The sequence below is a fragment of the Tenrec ecaudatus genome, chromosome X, assembly GCF_050624435.1.
Source record: "Tenrec ecaudatus isolate mTenEca1 chromosome X, mTenEca1.hap1, whole genome shotgun sequence".
Taxonomy (NCBI): domain Eukaryota; kingdom Metazoa; phylum Chordata; class Mammalia; order Afrosoricida; family Tenrecidae; genus Tenrec; species Tenrec ecaudatus.
The window spans coordinates 167,070,776-167,094,031 of NC_134548.1; the positions used below are offsets into that span (position 1 = coordinate 167,070,776).

Genomic DNA, 23,256 nt, shown 5'->3' on the forward strand with positions numbered 1-23,256 from the left:
ACTCAATTTACGGTAATGGTGGTTTCTCTTGAAATTGCTATTTAAGGGGCAATGGATGGCATCAAAACGAGCCAGGACCCAAAAAAAACCAATTCAATAAAAATGCTTATAGCAATATTTAAAAAAACAAAACAAAAAACGAGCCAGGAACCCAAGGGGCCCTGGCCCGGAGGCAGCTGAGCATCTCACTGAGGAGATGAGGATGAAGCCATGGGGGTAAGCTGAGCCAACACCATGCCAGTGGGTCTTGGGAACAGATGAGGAAACGGAAGCCACTTAGCAACTGGGCTAGCACCTCTCTCCCTGGCATGCGCAAGCGTGTGTGTGTGTGTGTGTGTGTGTGTGTACACATGTTTCTAGTTGTGAACACTTTGTTGCAGTGCACTTGCCTTATTATGGTCAACTAACTGCATGTACAAGGGGGCTTCAACAAGCTCATGTCAGCTTCTCTCTGCCCCTCACTGCCCAGCCTTCCCCCGCACCCCCTCCCTGAGCTGTTTCTGTTAGTGGAGCTTAGCTTGAATCTTCTAGAATTTATGTCAGTGGGTCGCACAGGCCCACAAGCATGCTGAGGTTTATGTAAGGAAGAACATTTAAAACTTTGGGACCAAGATGCAAAGTGCAGGGACCAGTCCCAGACGAGCAGCCATCAGAGATATACATGACAATTGTTTCCCCATCCGGGTCCCCAAGGCACCGGGACAGAGGCTGAAATGACTGGGCCAGACACCACCTTCATTGGGGAGGACTGGCTGAGAACCTTCGGGAGTAGGGGCATCTTGATGTTGGTAGAGGCTATTGAGATTAGGAAGACTGCTGGGCAGCAAACCACAAGGTCAGTCGTTCAAACCTACAAGCCTGTCTGTGGGAGAAAGGTGAGCTGGTGGCTCCCATAAAGATGGCCAGCCCGAGAACCCTCTAGAAGGTGGCTAGGAGTTAGGGTGGCAGGAGAAAGGTGGGGCAAGAGTCACAGTCCCAGAAACTCAGAAGAGCAGTGCTTTAGAGGGTCGGGTCACTGTGAGTTGGCACCACCTAGATGGTTAGGAGTCAGAATTGAGACTGGATGGCAGTCGGTTTGATTTGGGTCTAACAGGAGAAAGGCAGAGAGGCAAATTCAGTATCTGTGGCAGGATCAGCCATGTGGCAAGGGGTCATGGTGTCAGAAAGGAGGGACACAGGAGAGCCACCCTCCGGGTTGTGGGAATGTGGTTGTAGCTCAATGCTCTGGATAAGATGCTTTGCACTGCGGAATTCTTTTCCAAAATGCAAGGCTCAGGGCCAGCACCCCCACTCCCAGGGGCCATCTGATTGTCCAAGCCCCCTACCATCAGGCCTACTTGGTTAGGCATTTAAGCAACAAAAATGGAGGCAAGGTTGTGACAAGTTGCATTTACATGCTTGCAATGCCCCATGCAGTAAAACAAAGGAAAAATCCATGTGATCATCGCAATGAAAACTGAAAAATCATTTGACAAAACCCAACAACCCTTCATAAGAACACTCCACAAACCACGAGTGGAAGGGAACCTCCTCAGCCTGGTCAAAGCAATCTATTTAAAAAAAAAAAACAACCACAGCAAACACACATAACGGAGACAGAAGAGGCACTTTCTCCTAAGATCAGGAGCAAAACAAGGATTCTACTTTTGCTACTGAGGGTCAACATACACTGGAGGTTCCAGCCAGTGAAAGCAGGCAGGACAGTTACATAAAAGGTCCTCAGATTGGGAAGGAAGACAGAAAGCGCCGGGTCTATTTGAAGATGGGATGATGCTATATATATAGAACACCCCAGGGAATCTACCGAGAGAAAAAAAATGTTCCGGGACTAATAGATTAATTCAGTACAGCTGTGGGATGTGAGAGCAATAAATAAAAAGGAATTGTATTCCTGTACAGTGGCAATGAGCAAAACAAAATGAAATGAAGAAAACAATTCCATGGATATAAAAATCAAATTAACAAACCCAGCTATTGAGTTGGAGCTGACTCCTTAGCGACCCTACAGGACAGGGTAGAACTGCCCCTGTGAGTTTCTGCGACTAACTCTGTACAGGAATAGAGAGCCTCCTCTTTCTCCCAATGAGTGGCTGTTGGTTTCGAGCTGCTAACCTTGAGGTTAGCAGCCCAATATGTAACTACTACACCAGAAGGGCTATGTATTGCCATTCCACTGATAATAGTACCAAGTAGAGCAAAATAGGAATCGATTTTTACAATTGTTGAACACAATAGATTTAGCAAAGAAGTACAAGACCCCATTTAACAAAAAAAAAACAGAACAGTGGGGGGGGGGGGTTAAAAATTACTCTGAATTGATCTATAAATTCACCACAATATGGCTTCTTAGCCGACATTGACAAGTGATCCTAAATTTCATACAGAAAACTCAAGGGAGCCAGAATAATCAAAACCATCTTGAAAAAGAAGAAAACAGTTTGAGAATTCATATTTATTCATTTCAATTTAGTAGCAAGCCACAGTAATCCAGACAGTCTGGTACTAGAGAAAGGACAAACATGGGCCAGAAATGAATCCATACATTTCTGGTCAATTAATTTTCCACAAGGCTGGCATGGCAATTCCATGGGGAAACAGCAATCTTGTCAACAAATGGCACTAGGACAAGTAGGTGTCCACATGTAAATGAATGATGTGAAAGCCCTACCTCACACCACATATTAAAAATTAAATAAATTGCACGAAAGACCTAAATACAAGGGGGGGGCTTCATAAAGTTCTTGGAAAGATGGAACGAAAAGATAATGAAATTCTCCTCTGTGAAGTTTCTGAAGCCATGGTACACGAGCTAAATCCATGTAATTCTTAGAAGGAAAACAGAATGTAAAAAAACAAAAAAAACATTGGATTTGGTGGAAACCCAAGCAACCAAGCAAAAGACAAAGCAGTCTGCATTGAAATTCTAATGATGCCGATAAAAAAAAAAAGCGCAAGTCGTGCTCGCTATGGCAGCACATATACTAAAATTGGAACGATACAGAGAAGATTAGCATGGCCCCTGCGCAAGGAATGACACGCTAATTCGTGAAGCGTTCCATATTTTTCTGACATGAGATGAATATAAAGGGTTTTTTAATGAAAGCACACACACACAAAAAAAGCGCAAGTCAACCCCCAGGATGGGAAGGAAACATTTGCAAATGGCCCATCAGGCCAGGGACTAGCAGCAAGAACTCATCTATATCTCTAGGAACTCAAGAACAACAACAACAAAAAATTCATTCACAGGTGGGGGCGGGAGGGGGAATGGGGGACTTCAGTAGCCAGTTAGTTCTCCGAGCCTCATTCACACCAACTCCAAAGCTCAGTCTCTGGGCTCCCTGGGCAATGGAAACCACAAGACATTTCACCCACATTAGCATGACTATTGGAAGGCAGTTAGGAACCAGGGCTTTGCTGGTGGGAATGGGAAAGGCCCAGAGAACCTGGCATGACCTCCCAGGGACAGTCCACAAACCATTTCAAAGCAGGTGCTACAACAAAAACTGGTACAAGAAGGTTCACAGCAGTATTCATGACAGCCCAAGTGTCCACCAAGAGATGACTGAATCAAGAAAACGGGGCCTGCACCCATGGAGAAATGTGGTCTATGTACATGCTACAACAGGCGTAGACCTTGAAAACAAGATGCAGAGTGAACAAAGCCAGATTTTTAAGTACATTATATGATTCCATTGATAAGGAATGTGTAGATGAGACAAATCTATAGAGAAAGATTGTGACAGTCTAGGATTTCCAAGATGTTAGCAAGAAATGGCAAGCAACTGCTAGCCAGGATGGAGGTGTTTTTAGAGGTACTGAAAAGTTCTAAAATTGCCTGCGGTGATAGTTACAGACTGGGTGAACAGAATAAACCACCTAAATGGTACACTTGAAGCGGATACATTGTATAGTATGTGAATTCTATCTCAATAAAGCTGCTGGGGTGTTGTTGGTTTTTTTGTTGTTTTATTTGGTTTTGCTTTCTTTTTCAGTGCTTATCAGATAAAGGGATCTGGAACTCCTGGCTTGGATGGAGATTTGGGGGTTCTTTAGAGGAGGTGGCAGAGCACAGACACAGACCTCAGGACCCAGGAGGAGAAGCAGCCCCAGGCACCAGTCTGGGTGGCGTGTCTGGCCTTCGAAAGGTGTCCCTCAGGAGCACAGATAAGCCAAGGAGAGACAGGGAGGTTGGGGACCCAGGCAGGAGTCAGGTTGGTCTTTCAGGACAAGAGCTTCATTCCCCTCTGACAACTGCCCTGGGCCAGAGGAAGTTCTTCTTACTGTGATAACCCACTGTGACTTCAGAAGCCTAGTCACCTGGGACAGCTGATGGCTTTCCCCTTTTGTTGTCCCTTCATTTCATAGGATGAGTCCTCCTAAAACTCCAGCCCACCTCAGCTGTGGAGGGTAACAGTGGGCCTCGGGGGCACTGGTCATGAATGGAGCATAGCAAGCCAGGGATCCCCTTTCCCAAGTCTAGGCACTGGGAGTGGGGGCCTAGCAGTGACCTTGCCCAGTTGACCTCCTGCTCTCCCTAGGGCAGGATCCCTTCCCACCGGTGGCATGGCTCCAGCAACCCTCCCCTTTCCACCGAGACCCCGGAGGCTGGTCTGAATCGCCTTTCACCAATCGCTCGCGAGAAAGTGAGGGAACTCCGCCACCAAAGGAGCCTCTGAGCGTTTGATGGAATGGTCGCAGGGGAAAAAAGCCTGCCACGGGGTCCCGTGTCCCTGACACCAAAGAGCCCCCGGCCACCTGCTCTCCAGACCCTGGGCTGGGTAGTCCCTGAGCCCGCTCAGGGAAGTGGAAGGGCTAGCGTCCGGGCCAGGGTCCCGAAAAGGGAGAAATGCAAGCCCGTGCCGTCGCGTCCCCGACCCCCGGCGGCCCACCGCCCACCGGTTGCCGCCACTCTGAGGCGCCCCTCCGTCCCCCGCCCGCGGGCCCTACCTGCAGCATCACCTTGTACTGCTCCTCCGGCTTCTGCACCACGCACATATTGCACCCCATGGTGCCGGCGGCGTCCAGGCGGGCGGTCAGCGGGCCAAGCGCGGGCCCCGGGCGCCCGGGCCGGCGGCCATGCCCCGCGGGGCCAGCCAGGCGGCGCGGGGGCGCGGGCCGTCAGCGGCCGTCAGGGCCGGGGGCCGCGCGCCTCCCCGCCCGTCCGGCCCGCCGCGGCCGCCCGCGGCTCGCACCCATGGCCGCCCGGAGTCGGCAGGAGCTTGGGGGCGGCAGCAGCGGCGGCCCCCGCCAGGCCCGCCCGCCCGCGCCTCCGCTCCGCTCGCCGCCGCCTGCACCCCGAACCGTCGGCCGTTCACCCGCCGCCGTTGCCGCTGTCGCCGCCGTCTCCGATCCCGCTCCAGCCCGAGCCCGGGCACGCGCGCGCCTTGGCAAGGGCCGGCCAGGGCGCACGCGCGCGCCGGGGGCGGGGCCTGACGGGCGGGCGCACGCGACCCCCGGCGGCCCGGCGGGACCGAGCCGCCTGCGCAGTCAGCCGGCCCGGGGGGCCCGCGGGTGGAGCCGCTCGGCCTCCGCCCCTCCCGCCGCTTCCACGCAGCCTCCCGCCCACAGGCACGCGGGCACCTTTGTGTGAATCGCCGGGAGGCCAGCCTGGGGGACGGGCCCCTGAGTCCCCTCTGTCCGAGGCCCAGCCCCTCTTCTGGGACACGCTGGGCAGGGGAGGCCATGGCTGGAGGACTGGACCCCCAGGAGCGCGGGGAGCTGCTGCCCCTGAACAGCTGGCTGCAGAAGATCCCTTGATTAAATTGCTGCACGCCGTGGCCAGTGACGGAATCCATCCCCATTCTGTCATTCGCAGGCAGCCCTGTTATCTGACGCGGGGAGGACAGGAGGCAGGAATGGTGTGCCGAACCAGGGTTCTGTTTTATTCTATTCAAAGGTTTCTCATCAAACCGGAACTGGCTACAGGTCGCTGGTGTCGGGAAGTGGACCCGGGGTTCAGGCCTGGTTGCCTGGGGAGACGTGAGGAGAGGGGTGCACCTTCTCAGTGAGATGCCACCCCAAGCAGCGGGTGCTAGATCCTGTGTAACCTGCTCCTAACCTCCTCGGCTCGAATCACCCGACAGGCCACCCCTGGCAATGCTAGGATCTCCTCACAGCCACCACTGCTAACGTTGACCGCAGCCACTCTCTGGAAGAGGAAAGCGAGTGAAAATGAGCTAGAGTCCCTGACGCCGTCATTGGGTAGAGACTGAAATGCATAGGCATCCTCTCCTATCAGCCTTCTGAATTGTTTTTATTTTGAACCAATCTGAGCTGTATAGAAACAGTTCGCACATACCCCCGTTCTCTCACCTTCCCTTCATGGCTACATCCACTTGGTATGATCGCCAACACTTGGAAGTTAGGCAGACTACTAAATACTCCATAGCTGTTGTGGCTCCACATCTCCTGCCATCTACGGCAGTCCCTCTGTCCTTCCAGGGCCTTAAGGCCTTGACCCTTCCAATTTGTCTGATGTTATCCCTCAGTTACATTGTATCAGCTACCTTTCAGTGTGTAATAAACTATCCCCAACGTGTAATCATTTAGAACAGCAGCCAGTTATTCACTTGCCATTTTTTGGGTCGACCATTTAGGATGGACTCAGCTGACCTCTGGCAGCCGTCTGACAGTGTAGCTGTGGCTGGATGGTCAAAGAGGGCCCCATTCACTTGTCCGATGAAAGCAGGCTGCTGGTGGCGTGCTCATCTCTCCTCCAGGAGGCGCCTCCAGCAAGCAAAGCTGTTCTCACTGTACACGAGAGAGACGGCCGGTCCTACAGAAAGCATTTCAAGACGCGGCCCTGTAAGCATTGGGCTGCTAACAACAAAGTAGGTGATTCAAACCTGCCAGCAGCTCCACGGCGCAAAGATGAGGCTGTCCGCACTTGGGAAGATCAACAGCCTCAGGAACCCCCCACAGCGTCACCATGATTCAGAAACAACTCGATGGCAGTGGGATCCTTGTCTCAACACCAAAGCATTGGGCTAATGCCACAAAATCAGTCATCCAAGCCCCCACTCACTGAATGGCGAAAGACAAAGTGGTGTCTGAGTATTCCCTGAAAGATTTCCTCTCAGAAACCCCAAAGAACAGTTCTACTCTGTCCTATTGGGTCACTAGGAAGCCAATCGATGGCAGCGGTTCTATTGAACAAAGCAAGTCATCTAGCCAAGCCCAAATTTAAGGGCTGAAGAAATACATCCCACTGTTGACGGGAGTGGTTGAGAATGTTACATCCCAAAGGGATGTGAGTGTGTGTACATAGATGAATGGGGAAAATTAGTAGTAGTTTTACAATGTACTATCCCCTCCTGATTCTGGCTGACACAGTATGTGCCAAGACGTAGGTCCTGTGGTCCGTGCCTGATGCCATACACCCCTTTCTTGGAAAAGGGATCCCTAGCTCTGAGCAATCAGCTGAGCCATTCGTTGTCCACCCCAGAGCCCATGTTTTGCTTTGTCTCCCTCTGGGAAGCAGATAATCAGGGAGCCTGCTCTCAGGTCAGCTCGCTGAGAGAATTTCTCCTCCCCACTGTCCCTTCTCTGTGAGTCAGTCATGAGAGGAGGGGCCTGCCCTCCTGAGTCCACAGCTATCCAGGATGTCTCTTCTCCGGGAGCTGCTTCCTGAAAGATAGGTAGTTCTCTGCCACGGATGGCGGGGCCTCGCTCCATCCCGTAGCGTCCATGCTGGGAATCTTCTATGGAAGGCTCCCAGGGCTCCCACTAGGCAGCCTCAGGTACCATGGACAGATCCCACAAGCACCGCCAGGTCAGCTTGGTCACACGCCCCAAGTGGCGACGCAACTGGCATTGCAGCAGGGACCTTCTTTCTTGTTCTGGGCGCCACGTAAGTAAACCTGTCACTCCTGTGTGCCCACACTGTCATGTGGACTACCTTGCACGCTGCCAAATCCATGAAGTCAGCTGCTTCCTACAAATAGAACAATCCAAGCCAAGGCCCCCAAGGGGAGCCAAGAAGAATGCCAAACACACTCAATGGATCCAGGGGCAGCAGTGAGAGGGTGGTGCAGGGATCTGCCAACGCAACAGCAGGCTGATCAGAAGCAGACGTGTTGAGGTCTCACTGTGGTCTAACCTCAAGACAGATGCCCAAGTGAGTCCGGCCCATCTTCATCCATGCTGATGAAATTCCTGCTCTCCCTCCACAACTGAAGTTTAGACTCACCAAAGACACAATGTCACTCAACCCCTGGGACCAGGAAAGAGGCCATAGGGTGCTCAAAAGGAGGACACATGCAGAAGGATGTTTCTCTGACAATGGTCCCATTCACATAAAGCCCTGTTCTCAGCCCAGTGCTGTCAGGTGGTGGCTTTGCCCACTGAATCCCCAGCAGCTCGAGCCTGGCTTCTCTTCTCCCGGGGCCCTTGCGCCCTGAAGGTCTGTGTTTCCTACTATGGATGGCGGCACGGAAACCCATGGAGGGACTCCCCTGGCTGCAAGCACATGGCTTCATTATGCATCAACACTGGCCAGCTCAAGACCCAACTTCATGCTTTTGTTTGCTGATTTTCTTTGACTTTTCTTTTGAAAAGAAGGTGATTAGTGCCTGGGAACTCACCACCCAACCCAGGCACCCTGCCTCCACCCAGACTTCCTGCACAACATCTCCACGAGCCCCCTACCCCAGGTAAACAATAGCTTGTATTTTGCATTTGTCACTCCCACACCTATCAGAATGTAGCTTTCTCACATATTTCTGCAACCAAAGCTTGTATGCGGAGTCCCTGGATGGCACAAGCAAACATGCTGGAGGCTCAAGTCTGCCAGAGCACCTCAGAAGAAAGACCTGGCGATCTTATTTCTGAACACCTAGCCCTTGCAAACCCTGTAGGACACCATTCTACTCGGACACACAGGAAATTGCCACGTGTTGATGTTGACTCCACAGCAATTAGCATACATGTTGCTCGTGTTTAGGAAGTTCCCCTCTAATTCCAGCCAGCTAAGAGTGTTTGTTGTGTCCAAGACACAACCACAGTAGTCAAAACAGCCTGGTATTAGTACAGAAACAGATGCATAGACCAATGGACCAGAATAGAGAACCCAGAAATAAAGCTATCTGCCTACAGACAGTTGTTTTTTCACAAAGGAACAAAACACATTAAACGGGGGAAGAGAGAGTGTCATCCACAAATGGTGTTGGCTGGCAAAACTGGATTTCCATGTGCAGAAAAATGAAAGAGGACTCATACCTCACACCTGTGCAAACACAAGTTCAAGTTGGATCCAAGAGCTACATGCAAAGCCTAGAATGATAATGGTCTTTAATAAAGACACAGGGACAAGCTTCAGGGCCCTCGCACATGGTATTAGCACACATCAAACATAACCAAGCACACACACAGCAGAAGAGAAAATAGATGCCTGGGACCCCTCTAACAATAAGACACATGCTGACATAAAAAGAGTTCTCCAAAAGAGTGACAAGAGAACCTACAGACTGGGGAAGCATTTGGCAATGACTTACTGAACAAAGGAGTAATCTTTAAAATCTGTAGCAAACTTCAACCCTTCAAGAAGAAAAAGATCCAGCACGCAAGTTAAAAATGGGTAGATGACATGAACAGTTAGTTCATCAAAGAAGACATCCAGGTGGCCAACAAACATGACGAAATGCTCATGATCATTAGTCATTTCAAATTTATAGCAAAATAAAAAAATTTCCCAAAGAAACAACCAACAGCAAGTGTGGAGAAACCGGCGCCCTCATACCCTGCTGGCGGGACTGCAGGGCCATGGGGGAGAGCGGTGAAAAGATTGGGATTAGAAAAAATCATGCTGTTGTTAGGCGCCATCCTCACAACTATCCTCCCGATGGAGCTCATTGGCGCAGCCCCGGTGTCAGTCCATCTTGGCAAGGTCCTTCCTCTGTTTTGCTGCCCCTCCACTTTACCAAGCATGCTGTCCTTTTCCCAGGGAATCACCTCTCCCGACAGCATGTCCAAAGGACATGAGACGAAGTCTGTCCATTCTGCTTCCAACAATGTTCTGGCTGCTCTTGACTTCTCCCAAGACAGATCTGTTTGTTGTTTTCTTTCTTTTTTTAAGATGATTATACTTTTCTTTATAATTTTTTTCAACAGTTTTATTGGCCCATCGTCCACATATCATACAATTCGATCGTCCAAGCACATCAAAAAAAGTTGTACTTAGAAAATAATAGTATTAAAGTAACCTAAGACAGAGATTTGGACTGAAATTCTAGTTCTCACTTGGAACAAAATGACTTATTTGAGTTCAAACTTTGTAATATGAACCGTTTAAAATGTTTTCTGTTGAAATGTAAACATTCTTTACTACAAAGAAAGTTGTACAATCATCACCACAATCAGAACGCTTTCTTGTTTCTTGTCCTCGTTGTACGTCTTGCTCCCCATTTTCCCCCAACCTCTCCTGCCTCACCCCTAAGGAGTGATTACTCCGGTTACTGTCTCCATAGATTTACCTATTGTGGATCTCATATACAGAAAAAGATTTTTTTAAAATAACTAACAACAATAGCCAAGTAAAACTGATAAAAACTTTAATTAGAAAGAAAGCAGAACTTAAAAAAAAACTTGAACAAGCTTAAAATGGATCATAAGGGAGATCAAATGATTATTTGTTCTTTAGGCAGTCCATAGCACTTTCAATATTCTTCAGCAACGCATAATTCAAACGCATCGATTCTGCTTTTACTGCGGGGGATTAGAGCAGCTATCCCGCATCAAGCTGGGTCCGAAATGAGGCGTGCGGATGACAGGAAAAGAAAGAGATATGTACAAAGCATGGGATCTTGAGGACGACAGTCTGATGGGTTTTATACTCTTCTTACATGGGATTGTTACAAAACAAATATCAAAGTACTTAAAAAACATTCCAAGCTCTTATCTATGCAAATGTTGCTTAACTAATCACACTTTCTTAACATTTGAATAATAAAAGCACTGGATATGCAAGATTCAAGAGAATCTTAAATGATCGTAAATAACTGAGTTATCTCTCAATGTTTTTAGCAGCAAGGTCATAAATAACAGTCATTTTGCAATGCTTTTGTCTGCAAAGTCACAGAGGCCCATAATAAACACCTTGATCAGAGGATGCCTCCTACATGCTTTGGTCTTTCTTATTCAATGTCCAACTTTCACATGTACTAAAACTACCATGGCTTGGACCAGGCACACCTTAGTCCTTGAAGTAACATCTTTGTTTTGCAACACTTTAAAGGGATCTTGTGCAAATGGAACTGGTCCGTCCACCTCCTGACTGCTGCAGCCATGAATATTGATTGTGGGTCCAAGCAAGATAAAACCTTTGACAACTTCCATCTTTTCTCCATTTATCAGGATGTATGGGTTCTGTTCTGAGAATTTTTATCTTCCTTACATTGAGTTGTTATCCATACTAAAAGCAGTAGCCCCATGTTCTGTTCCATCAACTGCCTCTTGATCCACGTACTAGTTCCGAGTGAGCACAATGAAGTGTTCTGGAGCCCCATTCTTCTCAAGGCTACCCATCGTTTGTCATGGGCCACACAGTCAGATGCCGTGACACCGTCAATGAAACACAAGGAAACATCTTGCTGGTCGTCTCTGCTTTGAGCCAAGGTTCACCTGACATCAGCAAAGATACCCTTTGTTCTGAGTCTGCTTCTAATTCTGGCCTGAATCTCTGGTCGCTCCCTGTCAAAGTACTGCTCGAACTAACTGTTGCTGGATGATCTTCAGCAAGATTTAACTTGCATGTGATATTAATGATCTTGTGCTATCATTTGCATATTCTATTAGGTCACCTTTCTTTGGAATGGGCACAACTATGAATTGCTTCCAGTCAGTTGGCCACATTTCCTGGCAGAACAGCATCAGTTTGTGGAAGCATTTCAGCACCAATTCCTGGAGCCTTGGTTTTGGCTAATGCTTTCCGTGCAGCTTGAACTTCTTCCTGCGGTAGCACGGGTTCTTGCTCACATATGCTACCTTCTGACATGGTGGACTGTCGACTAGTTCTATTTGGTAGAGGACCTCTGTATCCTTCCCATCGTCTTTGGTTACTTCCGGTATCGTTCAATATTTTGCCCATAGAATCTTTTGATACTGTGACTCGGGGCCTAATTTTCTTTCTTTCTTTTTTTTTTTGAATTAGTTTAGTTTAAGATATGCTAAGTTTTTGTTGTTGTTTTCTAACTGTAGGTCACTTCTTTGAGATTTCCTATTCAGCTGTTTGACTTCAGCAGTTCTTCCATGTGCCTTAGCTACTCTGTGACTAAGAGAAAGTTTCAGTCTCTTCTGACATCCCCTGGGATCTTTTATTTCTTCTTTGTCCTTTTAGTGGTCTTTTGCTTTCTTCATGTATGATATTCTTTTTTTTCATGTATGATATTCTTGATGTTCTTCCATAGCTCATCAGGTTGTCTGTCATTAGTGTTCTATGAGTCTGTGATAGTTAGGTTTATTGTGCAACCTGGCCAATAGAAACATATGGGATTAACCAGGTCGAAGTTTGATTGGAGGGTAAAGAGATATATGGCTCTGGAAGCCCCCTCCCCCTGCTCTCTGGCAATTGAACCAATGTGTTGCCACTTTAGCTAGTTCTCTGCCTCAACCTGTGACCTACACCACCTGTGTGCCAAGTCAACCCGTGGATCGTGTCGTTAGAGCTTGAGGCTCCTTCAAGATCTGCTTCGCCACGCTGCCGGTGCTACATTGCTTGAATTTGAGGCTGGTGGATCCTGTCGCCTTGCATTGCTTGAGTTTGATATCCCGTCAGGGCCTGCTTCGCTAAGCTCCAGAGCTACTGACTGTTGCTGCTAACCGGCCCTGCTGCTTGCTGCCTGTCTTGCCCAAGGGAGGACTCCACTGTCTGCTTCCTTGACCTTAAACCCAGCAGCCCACTTGAGTTATTTCAATTGTTCCATGAAAGTCAGTTGAACTGAATCCTCTGTACTGTTGGGTGGATTAATTAGTTGTTGCATTTCTTCTAGCAGTATATATATATATTCATAAGTGTATAAGTGTCCTAGTTTTGTTTCTTTAGAGAACCCAGAGTCAAATCTGTTCTTGAGATGTTTTCACAATTCAGGTGGGATAGACTCAGGTCATATTTCGACTCTCATGGATTTGTTTTCCTTTCCTCCAGCTTTAACCTGACCTTACATAGGAGCAATTGATGGTCTGTTCTGTCACCCCTTGGCTTAGTTTCAGCTGCTGGTATTGAGCTTCTCCATCTTGTCTTCCCACAGATGTACTCAATTTGATTTCTGTGTATTCCCCCTGGAGAAGTCCATGTGTATAGAGAAGTCATATGTATAGAGAAACATACCCCCCTACTTGGTAAATATCTTAGAGAAATAAGAGCCATGATGAGACTAGGTATATGCACACCCATGTTCAGCATGGCACTCTTCACAGTTGCCAAGAGATGGAAACAAACTAAACGTTCATCAGTGAAAGAATGGATAAATCAACTTGGGCACATACACACAGTGGAGTACTATGCAATGTTACAGAATAATAATGACCATCTAAAACATTTCATGACAATGGATAAACCTGGAGGACATTGTGTTGAATGGAATCAGTTGGTCACAAATGGACAAATAGAGTAGGAATATTTGTTATTTACAAAATTAAGAAAAGGGTTCACCCTAAAAGAAGCAGCCTTTGCTGGTTACCAGAGGTGGGGGAGAGGATAAAAGAATTATAGGCTACAGGGTAGACAGTTGTGAACCTGGGAGAAGGGGAAGACAATATACAACAAGAAGGAGATGGGCAAAAAAATGATGGCCAATGGGAGATTTCATAAGCCATTGGATGGAAATGCGGTGTGCATCTTGACCTAATGGAAAACAATGGAAAGGTTTTACAAAATAATTTTTTGTTGTGAATAAATGTTGCATCTTATCAATGATCTTTTTTCTGCATCTAGTGAGAGAATGATTATCTATCCCTTTATTCTGCTACTGTGTGGAAAGACCTTTTTTTGTGTGTGTGTGTGTCGAAAGACCTTGAAGGATACTCTAATGTTACACTCCACCCTGGCTCCTGGCATAGAGTGGCCTTGGTAACTGGTGAGGGTTTGCTTTTAGACAGAGTCGGCGTCCTTGGATTTCTGGTTAGGAGGTAATCGCTATGACAGTGTGATGTGGACCTGCAATTTCCCTTGTTCTGCTCCTGTCTAATATTAAGGTTGTGTTGGTCCTGTAGAGTAAGTTGCATAATATTCCTCCATGTTCAATTCTCTAGATGAATTTGTAGAGCTGTTAAAAATTCCTGTAAATTTATCGGATAGTTTCTCAGTGGGAAAATTTTTAAACCATTGCCCCCAATGTCCCTAATAATTTTAGGACAACTCGGCTTTCTGTTGTGCAGTCCGTTTGAGCATATAATCACTGCATGGAATCTTTCCGTTTGGTTTTGTTTCACATAGCCTGTTATCCAATAGATAAAGTAATGAAGGCCACTTAGGAGTTCTTCCCTCTTAGGAAGTTCTGGTTTGACCTGTGGAGGGGAAGGAGCATGAGTTCCCCTGAATCAAGTTGGCAGCAGCACCCTAGAGAAGCAATCCATTATGTCTTCTGGTAAAGCTCCCTAGTGCCTTGATATCTGCATTTATCTTTGGAGTTGACCACAAAATAATTTTAAAACATAACAAATGAAGTTTTACTAAGACAGATTGTCTGGTTCCAAAATCCAATGTAATTGTTGTTGGGTGCGCAGTAGAGGGAAGCACCAGTCAGTCCTGCGCCGTGCTCACAATGGTGCTTATGTTGGAGTCCACTGTGGCAGCCGCCCGCCGTGTCCGTCCATCCCCTTGAGGGCCTTCCTCTCTCCCCCTGCTCCTCCACTTGACCAAGCAGGATGTCCTTCTCCAGGGACAGGTCTCTCCTGACAGCATGGCCAAAGTACATGGGACCAAGTCCTGTCATGCTTGCTTCTAAGGAGCACTCTGGTTGTATTTCTTCCAAGGGAGATTTGTTAGTTCTTTTGGCTGTCTGTTACTCTTTCAATATTCGTAGCCAATGTACTTAGATTCACAAAAGAAAACATTTTAACTACTTGGAAATGAAGAATGAATGTGCCCTGGCAGGGCAGCGGACCTCCTCTAACTTTACTCACACTCCTCTCCACTGAGCCGATGCTGGGGCCTTCGGAGACTGTCGATCTTCCTGAGAGTCAAAAGCTTCGTCCTTTTCCCAACGCGTCACGCATGACACCACCGGGGGCTAGTGTAAGGGAGTGGAGCCCAACCAAAATCACCGACTCACAAACAACTGCTCAAGAAAGAAGTTTATTAAGGAACTAGACAACTAACAAAAGTAAAAGCAAACCCGGGTTTGGGCTACAGCATGGCCACGCAGGGTCCAACACTGCAGCCCCGAGTCAAATTTTTCTTTTCTTTTTATAATCGAAGCTAGTGCGGTGGGGAGGGCTTGAGCAAGGAACGGGAAAGGGGGTTTTCACAAGATAACAGAATGCGGTTAGGTCGACATGCCCTGCTCAACTTGTCCTGGACCAGATGTACATCAGCAAAACCCTTTTGCTGACGTTCCAAGCGATTAGCGGGAGTGGGTCACAGTGATATTTCTCTAAAATAACATGTTTTTCTAAAATGGAGTCGCTTTAGGCAATTTATTTAGTCTATTAACCCTTAACAGCTAGGAGAATGAAGATCCACTCAACCGTCCAAGGCTGATTCCCATGAGGTAGAGGTCACACATAGGTTCACAGTCCAAGCTTGGTACCAATTCGGAGACCATCCCTCCCTCCCATGACAGTCTATTTCGCTGCTGACTCGGACAATTCACTGCACACAGAACTCGCAGACCATCCTCACCAGCATAGGATTTATTCCAAAAGCAACAGGTTACAATTCAGGATCAGGAAAGACTCGGGTATAGTTCTGTGGTCAGGAAGGCCTCTTCTCCGCTATCACCACAGCAGACCTCTTCCTGACCTGAGGCTTCTCACCCCATTGGCCTGTCAGGTCTTCAGCCCCTTGAGTCTCTTGGACTGTTCAGTCTCCTGCTCAGGCAAGTGTTACAAAACCCTTTCGTTCTGTGAGAAGTACCCACAGACACCTCACTTCGCCAGCAAGCCCCTGCCAGGAAATGCTCAGCTCACAGGCTCTTTGGATCAGCAAGCCTGGCTCTGTAAACAAATTCTCCGAGACCACTCACTGGACCACAAGCCTCCTGCCCCAATGCACTTAGTTTTCTCCTTCTGAGGGCTGGGAAGCCCATCTGTTGCTGGTCTCCGGGCTCCCAAAGCCTGCGCTCCCCTCCTGGCTCTTCTTGGTCGTAGTGCCGCCCCCCCTCATGCTCTGAGGTTAGCTCTTTGCTCTCCTAGGTAGTGCTCCACTCACTTCGTTGGCCTGCTTTTTATTTGGGACAGGCTATCCGATCCTTTTGGTTTGCCATGAGCATCTAGTTTGCATAGTCCCATCCACATAAAGGTGACCTGCTGCAGAGCTTTAAGGGGAAAAACCCAGGGAAAAAGCCAGATGGGGTCCAGTGCTTTCCCATTTTTGAGACAAGCGGAAAGAAACAAATGAACGCTCTCATGGAAACAAGCCTGCGAGTAACTGGAAGCACAGCAGGGCAGTGGGAAGCTTTGAGCAAAGCAGGCAAAGAGGAGCTCTTACCCCCAAACCTTCCAAGCCCACAGAGGGGGCTTTTCAAAAGCATGTTTTACGGCACCCCACCCCCTTTCCCCCTGTCCCTTTGGTGGATACTGTGTTCTCCTTCACTAAGTGGTGCCTGTCCACCCTCTAGCTTATCACCACCCCTCTCCTTCCTTACCCTCTTGCCCCTGGACGCCAACCAAGTCCGTTTCTTTGGGTGTGATCATGTTTCCTTATTGTAACAGTCGTCTCATACAATAGTGGTCTTTTTGTAACTGACTCACTTCACTCAGCATAATGTCCCCGAACCCCTCCATGTCATGAGGTGTTTCACAATCTCATTATTCTAATAGTTCACTGTCGATCCATTGCGCCACTCGGGGCAGTTCAGTTGCTTCCATCTTCGGGTGGGTGTGAACCTGGATGTGCTCTATCTGAGGAGAGGGCTTGCTGGGTCATAGAGAATTTCGGTTTCCATTTCTTTGAAGAGGCCCCATACCACCTCCCACAGTGGTAGCACAGTTTTATACTTAGAACGGCAATGGATGAGTGTTCCAATCTCACCATGCCCTCCCCAGCATGCGGTGCTTTCTGTTTCTTTGAACATTGTTATCAGTGGCCGTGGAGGTGCTGTCTCACTGCTGTTTTGCTTTCCATCTCTCGAATACCTAGCAACGTCTTTGGAGAGCCACTTGTTCTTGTCTTCTGCCTAGTTTTAATAGGATGATTCCTCGGGGTTTTGTTGATGTGTCTTTGTTTGTTTTCAATCCCTCGTTTTCTTGTCCATGTGCTGCAGTTTCCTACAAACATTAAAGATTTGTCCCTTGTCTGTTCCGCCCCCACCCCAGTGTGTTGGTTCTCTCAGTGAAGTCTTTTACAATTTTTACATAGAAAGTTTTTATTCAATTCATACAGCTCTAGGAAAAAAAGGAAATGATATGCGCTCTCCTTGATAAGAATATATTTCACATATAAAAGCTGGTCGTCAGACATCAAGAACATAAAATCAAATCATTGTGAAGGAGGGGGAGTGCAGACTGGGGACCTAAGACCCATGTATAGGCAACTGGATATCCCCTTACAGAAGGGTCACAGGGAGGAGACGAGCCAGTCAGGGTACAGGGTAGCAACGAAGAAACATACAACTTTCCTCTCGTTCTTAAATGCTACCTCCCCCCCACTATCGTGATCTGAATGCTACTTTACAAATCTGGCTAGACCAGAGGATGTACATGGGTACAGATAGAAACTGGAAACAGGGAATCCAGGATGGATGATCCCTTCAGAACAAGTGCTGAGAATGGCAATACTGGGAGGGTGGACAGAGGGTGGAGTAGAAAGGTGGAACTGATTACAAGGATCTACATATTACCTGCTCTCTGGCAGACAGACAAGAGAAAAGTGGGTGAAGGGAGACATCGGTCAGTGTAAGACATGACAAAATAATAATAATTTATAAATTATCAAGGGTTCATGAGGGGAGAGGAGTGGGGAGGGAGGGGGGAAAATGAGGAGCTGATATCAAGGGCTCAAACAGAAAGCAAATGTTTTGAGAATGATGAGGGCAACAAATGTACAAAAGTGCTTGACACAATGGATAGATGGATGAATTGTAATAAGATTTGTATGAGCCCCCAATGAAGTGATTTTTTTTTAAAAAAAGAAAAGAAATAAAAGCTGATCATTTGATTTTAGGTAGCTTAATTCCCATCTATCACAATTTGAGGTCTTTTTATTTATGGTTTTCAAAGAAAATGGGAACTGGCTAGAGAGTCCCTGAGCATTCATCCTGATGAAGAACAGTGATAAGAGGCGAAGCTAAATAAGAGGGAGCACTGGAATCAGAGCAAAATACACACAACAAAGCGATACAGAGGGAGGGAGGAAGAAGGAAGGAAGAAATTGTCAGGTGCCATTGGGTCATAGCGACATTATATACAACTTGGGAAAAAAAAACAAATTAAAAAAAAACACTGCCCAGTCCTGCCCTGTCTTCTCCATTGCTCATACACTCAAGCCCATTGATGCAACCACTGGGTCCGCCCATCTCCTTGAGAGCCTTCCTCCTTGTCACTGTCCCTCCACTGTACCAAGCACAATGTCCTTCTCCAGGGCCTGCTCTCCCCTGATGACACAGCCACAGTATGGAAGACGAAGTTTGTCTCCCCATGCACACTTCGAAGGAAGATCCTGGCTGCGCTTCTTCCGAGACAGATGTTTGTTCTTTTGGCATCCACGGAACTTTTTGCAGTCATCACCAGCACCGCCATTCAAACCATAATTCAGACTGAGATGACTGAAATAAAACACTGGTATGAATGAATTTTTTTCAAAAAACAACATAAAATTGTACAAAGAAAACTGATGGTTTTATTTTTTTAATTACAATTTTTGTAATCTGATGATTTTATTTATTAATTTTTGAACCTAATGGTTTTTAAGCAAGATAGAGCCCTCGGAAACCCCAGAGAGAACTAGAAAATTTGAATAAACTAATAACCATCAAGAGAATGGAGAGGAATTGGAGATGAGGCGGTGATTTCCATAAAGATGATACCAGCTAGAGGTAATTTTCAAGCGGAGTCCCGTATAACCTTTAGAGAAGAGATCGTTCTATTACCATTTACACTATTGTGATGCACAGAAGTAGATGGAAAGCACCTGACTCATTTCATAAAGCCAACAATACGTATAATACCTAAGCCTATGAACGAGAATGAAAAGAAAGAACAAACACTATACACAGGGTTCACTTTTGAGTAAAATGCAAAAATCTAAATAAAGGCTAAACAAATAGACTCCAGCTAAAGAATAAGATATTGTGTCTGACCAAGTATGGCCTATTCCATAAAATATCCAGGAAATCAGTCCACAGAACTGTCCATCAGCAAATGGAAGGAGGATGCAGCAGGGCCTGGGGGCGGGGGTGGCAGTAAGGACTGACAAACAAAACAACATGGAAAACCTCTTGGAAAAGGCGAGTTGAGGTAGGACTCGAGCAGCAGGAGATGGCATTGTGAGTCAGCAGTTCGAAAACACCAGACACACCAAGGGAGAACGATGAGGCTTTCTCCTCCCGTAGAGAGTTGCAGTCTTGGAAACTCACAGGGGCATTCCGCCCTGTGCTATAGGGTTGCTATGAGTTGGAATCGACTCGATGGCAGTGAGTTTGGCGTTTTGATTTGGTCCTTGTTTTACTGTAGATCAACAAAAGGTCCTGGATTGGCCATGGGCCGGGGGCCACACTTGGATCAGAACTGGCCCAACCAAGACACTTAGGCGTTCTAAGGCTGCCGCTCCTGGGCTTTCTGGCCAGCTCCTTCCTTGAACATTTACCTTGCATCCATGTAACATGAAATCCTCGATAACCCGCCACCTTTCCAGCATTGCTTAGGACGCGGTCTATTGGTCCCGTTGTGCGGATAACATTGCGGTTCCGTTCTTACTGAAGGCTGTGCTCTTTGATTTTCTTTAGCACATGTTTCAAGTCCTCTGCATATCCCAGGTTGTTAATAAGCCTTCTCTCCAAAAAAACAATAATAAGCCTTCTCTCAATCCTGATGCCTCATTCTTCATCCAGTGCAGCTTCTTGGATTGAGCAAGGACACAGTGACTGCACCAATAGGTCTAGGTTGAAAGCGCTTGTGGAGATCTTGAAGGACAGGATTTTGTTCTGTTGAGCATAGGATTACTGCGTTGAATCCGACCCGACAGCACCTAATAGCCTGGTTCTGCTTGCCTCTCGGCGAACTACTTGCTTACGTATTATTTTCTTTGTTAGTGTGTCTTCCATCACATGAAATGGAGGCCATCGTATTTGGAAAACGATGAACGTTTTTAAGGATGATGTTATTTTCCTCCGCGGAAGCGCAAGAAAGCCTAGGGCACTTTAACCCAATTTCCAGGGACTGAAATGGTTCAAATCTGGGCCATGTCTCTTAGGGGACATGGTTACAGTCCTTTGGAAACAGATCGATTTCTGGCTTACACGTAGTCCTAACATCTGGGTTTCCAAACCCAACATCAGCAGTTTCCCCAGGTCCTTTGCTCGGTGCAACCTGACCATCAGTTTTTGACCCATCACTTCATGGGTCTGTCACAGCTCCGCTCACTTTCCTAAGTTCTCAGCGACCCCTCTGGAATCAGCAGGGGACCAGCTGGGATAAGCATTCTTAACTGCTGAGTTCATCTATCAGTTTCCTGCTTCTCGCATATCTGAACCCCATCAGTCTTTAGTGTCTGTTATCACTTGGAAGTTTGACATGCGTAGTTGCACTTGTCTACTTGGTCTCAGTTGGTGCTTTGGCTCAAATGCCTGTGTCATCCCTAAAAGGGTCCAGAACCCATATGTGCAGTAGTACGTTCAGCCTAGTCTTTCTTTGTAGTCTGTTCTTATTCGGGAAGCTCTCCTGAAACCTGTTCACTTTGGGCGACCCTGCTGGTATTTGAAATACCAGGGACCTAGCTTCCAGCATCACAGCCACACACAAGCCGTCACAGTATGAGAAATTCACAGACACATGCTAAGAAACTTTCTCAACAAGATGCAGAACTGTGCTGATCATCAAAGAAATGCAGATGAGTTATTACTACTTATCCATTAGATTGGTGTGCATATACATGCACACTGACCCCTCTTTCCCTGCAGAACTGCAGGCAATGCAAACTTCTGGCCAAACTATGGGGCATAGGAGCTCCCATGTATTGCTCGTGGAAACAGTGGTGGATGTAGGAATCCTAAAAACAAATTACAAAGAAGGAATAGAGTTGTGTTAGCCTGGGTTGATTAGAGAAACAAATCCAGAGACACTTATATTATGTATGTAAGAAAGTGCTTTAAATCAAAGGGCAACTGTATCTGGAGAAAACAACCCAGCCTAGTCCAGATCAAGTCCATAAGTCTGATATTAGCCCATAAGTCCAATATTAGTCCCTAGATCTCTCTTCAGACGCACGCAGCCACAGGCAATGATGCAGAATGCAGGAAGATCACAGGTCGGGTAGGTGCAAAGCAGGTCTGGCACAACTCTCCACCACATGGCTTGCTCAGGTCTCAGTGTGGCAGCACATGGCTTTCCAACAGGAAGGTGAAGGAGAGAGAGTGTGTCTCAGTTCCGGGGAAAAAGAGAGGAAGTTCCCAGAATTCTCTTAAGAAGGCCACCCCCACAAGGAGACATCATCAGGCTCTGACCCGATTGACAGGCTAGACTCCACGTCTACACCTATTTATCAAGTTGACATGAAAATAGGTAACTTCCACAAGACATCCACTTCAGAGGAATTAGCAGCTGAAAACCTATGGCTGGCATCAGAACATTGTCAGCTATGGGCAATGTCACAAATTGTCAATGATAGCACCAAAAGATGAGCTCTTAAAGTTGGATGGAATATGACTGTGGAAAAGCTACCTTCTCAAAGTATACTCATCCGTAATGACGTGGATGGAGTAAAGCCTGCGGGAGGAAAGCCTGCGGGGTCGTTTGCTAAAGAGCACGACTCAAAGTGAGGAGAAGCAGCTGCAAACAGCAGTTAATAACTGGAACCTGGAATGCATGAGGGACAAACCTAGGAGAACTGTAAGTCCTCCAAAAGATAAACACATAAAGATCGATATCATAGGTACTGGTGAGCTGAAATAGACTGGTACTGGCCATTTTGAATCAGAAAATCATATGGTTTACCATGCTGGGAGTGAAACAATCAAGAAGAATGACATTATTGTATTCATTATCAAAAAGAGCATTTCAAGATCTAGCTTGAAGTACAATGCTATGGCAGGGTAATACTTGTCCACATACAAGGAAATACAGTCAATTCAACTGTTATTCAAACTCATGCACCAACTACTACAGCTAATGATGCTGACACGGAAGAATTCTACCAATGCTTTCAGTCTGGAAGTGATGACCCATGTTCTCAAGATGAATTGATGATGATAGGTGATTCAGATGGAAAAGTTTAGAAATGAAGAGGAAAAAACAGTAGTTGGAAAATATAGCTTTGGTGATAGAAATGAGGGCGGAGATCATATGATAGACTTTTGCTAGACCAACAATTTCTTCGTCAGAAATACTTTTTTTCCCAAGATAAACAGCGACCAACACATCATGAACTTCTCTAGATGGAATACATAGAAATAAAATCGACCACATCTGTGGGAAATGACGATGGAGAAACTCAGTATTGGTAGCCAAATTGAGGCCACAGGCTGACTGTAGAACTGACCATCAATTGTTCCTATATCATATGTCAGGTCACATGGGAGCTGAGGAAAATAAAAGCAAATCTACAAGAGCCAAAATATGACCATAAATATAGCCTGCCTGAATATTTCATGAACATCTCATGAACAGAGTTGCTGCTTTAAACACTAATGACAGAAGTCCCCATGACATCAAGAACATCGTACATGAAGAACGCAAAAGGCCAGGGGCTCAAGTGGAAAGCAAATGTTTTGAGAATGACAAGGGAAACAAGTACACAGGAGTGCTTGACACAATGGATGGATGTGTGGATTGGGATAAGAGTTGTACGAGCCCCCAATACAATAATTTAATTTAAAAAAGAAAGCAAAAGGTCATCAAAAACACAGGAAAGACAGAAATGATCAAAGTGAATGTCAGAAGAGACCG

The 23,256-nt window shown here is 46.8% G+C and overlaps 1 non-coding gene across 1 annotated transcript; it reads left to right on the forward strand.

Moving 5' to 3' along the window:
• Positions 1-2,957: 2,957 nt before the first annotated feature.
• Positions 2,958-3,065, forward strand: LOC142435198 (U6 spliceosomal RNA). The gene has a single exon (XR_012781303.1). It is a non-coding gene; the product is annotated as a U6 spliceosomal RNA (small nuclear RNA).
• The last annotated feature ends 20,191 nt before the right edge of the window (positions 3,066-23,256 follow it).